Raw genomic sequence first — 5,000 nt, forward strand, 5'->3', positions numbered from 1 at the left:
CCAAGTAATTCTTTAAAGTCCTCACATCCAAGGTAGTTTTGTGGGTATTTTACATAAGACATTTTTGTATTTTTCTCAGATATCTACTTCTAAAGTTTTTTAAAACCATGTTTCTCGAGCAACACAGCATCGTCCAGTAATTAGTACACCTCTTAAGAGTCCTACTTCTTAAGTTTTTAAACTTATCGGTTCTTGAGGAAAACCTCTTTCAAAAGCATGGGCTCGTCCGGGATTTGAACCCGGGTCCTCTCGCACCCAAAGCGAGAATCATACCCCTAAACCAACGAGCCAACAGACGGCACCTGTTTGAGGAAAGCTTTGCCGCACCCCAAGTAATTCTTTAAAGTCCTCACATCCAAGGTAGTTTTGTGGGTATTTTACATAAGACATTTTTGTATTTTTCTCAGATATCTACTTCTAAAGTTTTTTAAAACCATGTTTCTCGAGCAACACAGCATCGTCCAGTAATTAGTACACCTCTTAAGAGTCCTACTTCTTAAGTTTTTAAACTTATCGGTTCTTGAGGAAAACCTCTTTCAAAAGCATGGGCTCGTCCGGGATTTGAACCCGGGTCCTCTCGCACCCAAAGCGAGAATCATACCCCTAAACCAACGAGCCAACAGACGGCACCTGTTTGAGGAAAGCTTTGCCGCACCCCAAGTAATTCTTTAAAGTCCTCACATCCAAGGTAGTTTTGTGGGTATTTTACATAAGACATTTTTGTATTTTTCTCATATATCTACTTCTAAAGTTTTTTAAAACCATGTTTCTCGAGCAACACAGCATCGTCCAGTAATTAGTACACCTCTTAAGAGTCCTACTTCTTAAGTTTTTAAACTTATCGGTTCTTGAGGAAAACCTCTTTCAAAAGCATGGGCTCGTCCGGGATTTGAACCATACCCCTAGACCAACGAGCCAACAGACGGCACCTGTTTGAGGAAAGCTTTGCCGCACCCCAAGTAATTCTTTAAAGTCCTCACATCCAAGGTAGTTTTGTGGGTATTTTACATAAGACATTTTTGTATTTTTCTCAGATATCTACTTCTAAAGTTTTTTAAAACCATGTTTCTCGAGCAACACAGCATCGTCCAGTAATTAGTACACCTCTTAAGAGTCCTACTTCTTAAGTTTTTAAACTTATCGGTTCTTGAGGAAAACCTCTTTCAAAAGCATGGGCTCGTCCGGGATTTGAACCAGGGACCTCTCGCACCCAAAGCGAGAATCATACCCCTAGACCAACGAGCCAACAGACGGCACCTGTTTGAGGAAAGCTTTGCCGCACCCCAAGTAATTCTTTAAAGTCCTCACATCCACGGTAGTTTTGTGGGTATTTTACATAAGACATTTTTGTATTTTTCTCAGATATCTACTTCTAAAGTTTTTTAAAACCATGTTTCTCGAGTAACACAGCATCGTCCAGTAATTGGTACACCTCTTAAGAGTCCTGCTTAAGTTTTTAAACTTATCGGTTCTTGAGGAAAACCTCTTTCAAAAGCATGGGCTCGTCCGGGATTTGAACCCGGGACCTCTCGCACCCAAAGCGAGAATCATACCCCTAGACCAACGAGCCAACAGACGGCACCTATTTGAGAAAGCTTTGCCGCACCCCAAGTAATTCTTTAAAGTCCTCACATCCAAGGTAGTTTTGTGGGTATTTTACATAAGACATTTTTGTATTTTTCTCAGATATCTACTTCTAAAGTTTTTTAAAACCATGTTTCTCGAGCAACACAGCATCGTCCAGTAATTAGTACACCTCTTAAGAGTCCTACTTCTTAAGTTTTTAAACTTATCGGTTCTTGAGGAAAACCTCTTTCAAAAGCATGGCCTCGTCCGGGATTTGAACCCGGGACCTCTCGCACCCAAAGCGAGAATCATACCCCTAGACCAACGAGCCAACAGACGGCACCTATTTGAGAAAGCTTTGCCGCACCCCAAGTAATTCTTTAAAGTCCTCACATCCAAGGTAGTTTTGTGGGTATTTTACATAAGGCATTTTTGTATTTTTCTCAGATATCTACTTCTAAAGTTTTTAAAACCATGTTTCTCGAGCAACACAGCATCGTCCAGTAATTAGTACACCTCTTAAGAGTCCAGCTTAAGTTTTTAAACTTATCGGTTCTTGAGGAAAACCTCTTTCAAAAGCATGGGCTCGTCCGGGATTTGAAGCCGGGACCTCTCGCACCCAAAGCGAGAATCATACCCCTAGACCAACGAGCCAACAGACGGCACCTATTTGAGAAAGCTTTGCCGCACCCCAAGTAATTCTTTAAAGTCCTCACATCCAAGGTAGTTTTGTGGGTATTTTACATAAGACATTTTTGTATTTTTCTCAGATATCTACTTCTAAAGTTTTTAAAACCATGTTTCTCGAGCAACACAGCATCGTCCAGTAATTAGTACACCTCTTAAGAGTCCAGCTTAAGTTTTTAAACTTATCGGTTCTTGAGGAAAACCTCTTTCAAAAGCATGGGCTCGTCCGGGATTTGAACCCGGGACCTCTCGCACCCAAAGCGAGAATCATACCCCTAGACCAACGAGCCAACAGACGGCACCTATTTGAGAAAGCTTTGCCGCACCCCAAGTAATTCTTTAAAGTCCTCACATCCAAGGTAGTTTTGTGGGTATTTTACATAAGGCATTTTTGTATTTTTCTCAGATATCTACTTCTAAAGTTTTTTAAAACCATGTTTCTCGAGCAACACAGCATCGTCCAGTAATTAGTACACCTCTTAAGAGTCCAGCTTAAGTTTTTAAACTTATCGGTTCTTGAGGAAAACCTCTTTCAAAAGCATGGGCTCGTCCGGGATTTGAACCCGGGACCTCTCGCACCCAAAGCGAGAATCATACCCCTAGACCAACGAGCCAACAGACAGCACCTATTTGAGAAAGCTTTGCCGCACCCCAAGTAATTCTTTAAAGTCCTCACATCCAAGGTAGTTTTGTGGGTATTTTACATAAGACATTTTTGTATTTTTCTCATATATCTACTTCTAAAGTTTTTTAAAACCATGTTTCTCGAGCAACACAGCATCGTCCAGTAATTAGTACACCTCTTAAGAGTCCTACTTCTTAAGTTTTTAAACTTATCGGTTCTTGAGGAAAACCTCTTTCAAAAGCATGGGCTCGTCCGGGATTTGAACCATACCCCTAGACCAACGAGCCAACAGACGGCACCTGTTTGAGGAAAGCTTTGCCGCACCCCAAGTAATTCTTTAAAGTCCTCACATCCAAGGTAGTTTTGTGGGTATTTTACATAAGACATTTTTGTATTTTTCTCAGATATCTACTTCTAAAGTTTTTTAAAACCATGTTTCTCGAGTAACACAGCATCGTCCAGTAATTGGTACACCTCTTAAGAGTCCTGCTTAAGTTTTTAAACTTATCGGTTCTTGAGGAAAACCTCTTTCAAAAGCATGGGCTCGTCCGGGATTTGAACCCGGGACCTCTCGCACCCAAAGCGAGAATCATACCCCTAAACCAACGAGCCAACAGACGGCACCTGTTTGAGGAAAGCTTTGCCGCACCCCAAGTAATTCTTTAAAGTCCTCACATCCAAGGTAGTTTTGTGGGTATTTTACATAAGACATTTTTGTATTTTTCTCAGATATCTACTTCTAAAGTTTTTAAAACCATGTTTCTCGAGCAACACAGCATCGTCCAGTAATTAGTACACCTCTTAAGAGTCCTACTTCTTAAGTTTTTAAACTTATCGGTTCTTGAGGAAAACCTCTTTCAAAAGCATGGGCTCGTCCGGGATTTGAACCATACCCCTAGACCAACGAGCCAACAGACGGCACCTGTTTGAGGAAAGCTTTGCCGCACCCCAAGTAATTCTTTAAAGTCCTCACATCCAAGGTAGTTTTGTGGGTATTTTACATAAGACATTTTTGTATTTTTCTCAGATATCTACTTCTAAAGTTTTTTAAAACCATGTTTCTCGAGCAACACAGCATCGTCCAGTAATTAGTACACCTCTTAAGAGTCCTACTTCTTAAGTTTTTAAACTTATCGGTTCTTGAGGAAAACCTCTTTCAAAAGCATGGGCTCGTCCGGGATTTGAACCCGGGACCTCTCGCACCCAAGGCGAGAATCATACCCCTAGACCAACGAGCCAACAGACGGCACCTGTTTGAGGAAAGCTTTGCCGCACCCCAAGTAATTCTTTAAAGTCCTCACATCCAAGGTAGTTTTGTGGGTATTTTACATAAGACATTTTTGTATTTTTCTCAGATATCTACTTCTAAAGTTTTTTAAAACCATGTTTCTCGAGCAACACAGCATCGTCCAGTAATTAGTACACCTCTTAAGAGTCCTACTTCTTAAGTTTTTAAACTTATCGGTTCTTGAGGAAAACCTCTTTCAAAAGCATGGGCTCGTCCGGGATTTGAACCCGGGACCTCTCGCACCCAAAGCGAGAATCATACCCCTAGACCAACGAGCCAACAGACGGCACCTGTTTGAGGAAAGCTTTGCCGCACCCCAAGTAATTCTTTAAAGTCCTCACATCCACGGTAGTTTTGTGGGTATTTTACATAAGACATTTTTGTATTTTTCTCAGATATCTACTTCTAAAGTTTTTTAAAACCATGTTTCTCGAGTAACACAGCATCGTCCAGTAATTAGTACACCTCTTAAGAGTCCTACTTCTTAAGTTTTTAAACTTATCGGTTCTTGAGGAAAACCTCTTTCAAAAGCATGGGCTCGTCCGGGATTTGAACCATACCCCTAGACCAACGAGCCAACAGACGGCACCTGTTTGAGGAAAGCTTTGCCGCACCCCAAGTAATTCTTTAAAGTCCTCACATCCAAGGTAGTTTTGTGGGTATTTTACATAAGACATTTTTGTATCTACTTCTAAAGTTTTTTAAAACCATGTTTCTCGAGCAATACAGCATCGTCCAGTAATTAGTACACCTCTTAAGAGTCCTGCTTAAGTTTTTAAACTTATCGGTTCTTGAGGAAAACCTCTTTCAAAAGCATGGGCTCGTCCGGGATTT

At 41.0% G+C, this 5,000-nt stretch overlaps 11 non-coding genes across 11 annotated transcripts; all 11 read right to left on the reverse strand.

Moving 5' to 3' along the window:
* Positions 1-218: 218 nt before the first annotated feature.
* On the reverse strand, positions 219-290 carry TRNAP-UGG (transfer RNA proline (anticodon UGG)). Its single transcript has one exon. It is a non-coding gene; the product is annotated as a tRNA-Pro (tRNA).
* Positions 291-546: 256 nt separating this feature from the next.
* Positions 547-618, reverse strand: TRNAP-UGG (transfer RNA proline (anticodon UGG)). Its single transcript has one exon. It is a non-coding gene; the product is annotated as a tRNA-Pro (tRNA).
* A 555-nt stretch (positions 619-1,173) lies between these two features.
* On the reverse strand, positions 1,174-1,245 carry TRNAP-UGG (transfer RNA proline (anticodon UGG)). The gene has a single exon. It is a non-coding gene; the product is annotated as a tRNA-Pro (tRNA).
* A 253-nt stretch (positions 1,246-1,498) lies between these two features.
* On the reverse strand, positions 1,499-1,570 carry TRNAP-UGG (transfer RNA proline (anticodon UGG)). Its single transcript has one exon. It is a non-coding gene; the product is annotated as a tRNA-Pro (tRNA).
* Positions 1,571-1,824: 254 nt separating this feature from the next.
* TRNAP-UGG (transfer RNA proline (anticodon UGG)) lies at positions 1,825-1,897 on the reverse strand. Its single transcript has one exon. It is a non-coding gene; the product is annotated as a tRNA-Pro (tRNA).
* A 251-nt stretch (positions 1,898-2,148) lies between these two features.
* Positions 2,149-2,220, reverse strand: TRNAP-UGG (transfer RNA proline (anticodon UGG)). Its single transcript has one exon. It is a non-coding gene; the product is annotated as a tRNA-Pro (tRNA).
* Positions 2,221-2,471: 251 nt separating this feature from the next.
* Positions 2,472-2,543, reverse strand: TRNAP-UGG (transfer RNA proline (anticodon UGG)). Its single transcript has one exon. It is a non-coding gene; the product is annotated as a tRNA-Pro (tRNA).
* Positions 2,544-2,795: 252 nt separating this feature from the next.
* Positions 2,796-2,867, reverse strand: TRNAP-UGG (transfer RNA proline (anticodon UGG)). Its single transcript has one exon. It is a non-coding gene; the product is annotated as a tRNA-Pro (tRNA).
* A 551-nt stretch (positions 2,868-3,418) lies between these two features.
* On the reverse strand, positions 3,419-3,490 carry TRNAP-UGG (transfer RNA proline (anticodon UGG)). The gene has a single exon. It is a non-coding gene; the product is annotated as a tRNA-Pro (tRNA).
* Positions 3,491-4,044: 554 nt separating this feature from the next.
* TRNAP-UGG (transfer RNA proline (anticodon UGG)) lies at positions 4,045-4,116 on the reverse strand. Its single transcript has one exon. It is a non-coding gene; the product is annotated as a tRNA-Pro (tRNA).
* Positions 4,117-4,372: 256 nt separating this feature from the next.
* TRNAP-UGG (transfer RNA proline (anticodon UGG)) lies at positions 4,373-4,444 on the reverse strand. The gene has a single exon. It is a non-coding gene; the product is annotated as a tRNA-Pro (tRNA).
* Between the last annotated feature and the right edge of the window lie 556 nt (positions 4,445-5,000).

Source organism: Rhinoderma darwinii, unplaced genomic scaffold (assembly GCF_050947455.1).
Source record: "Rhinoderma darwinii isolate aRhiDar2 unplaced genomic scaffold, aRhiDar2.hap1 Scaffold_743, whole genome shotgun sequence".
NCBI classification, from domain to species: domain Eukaryota; kingdom Metazoa; phylum Chordata; class Amphibia; order Anura; family Rhinodermatidae; genus Rhinoderma; species Rhinoderma darwinii.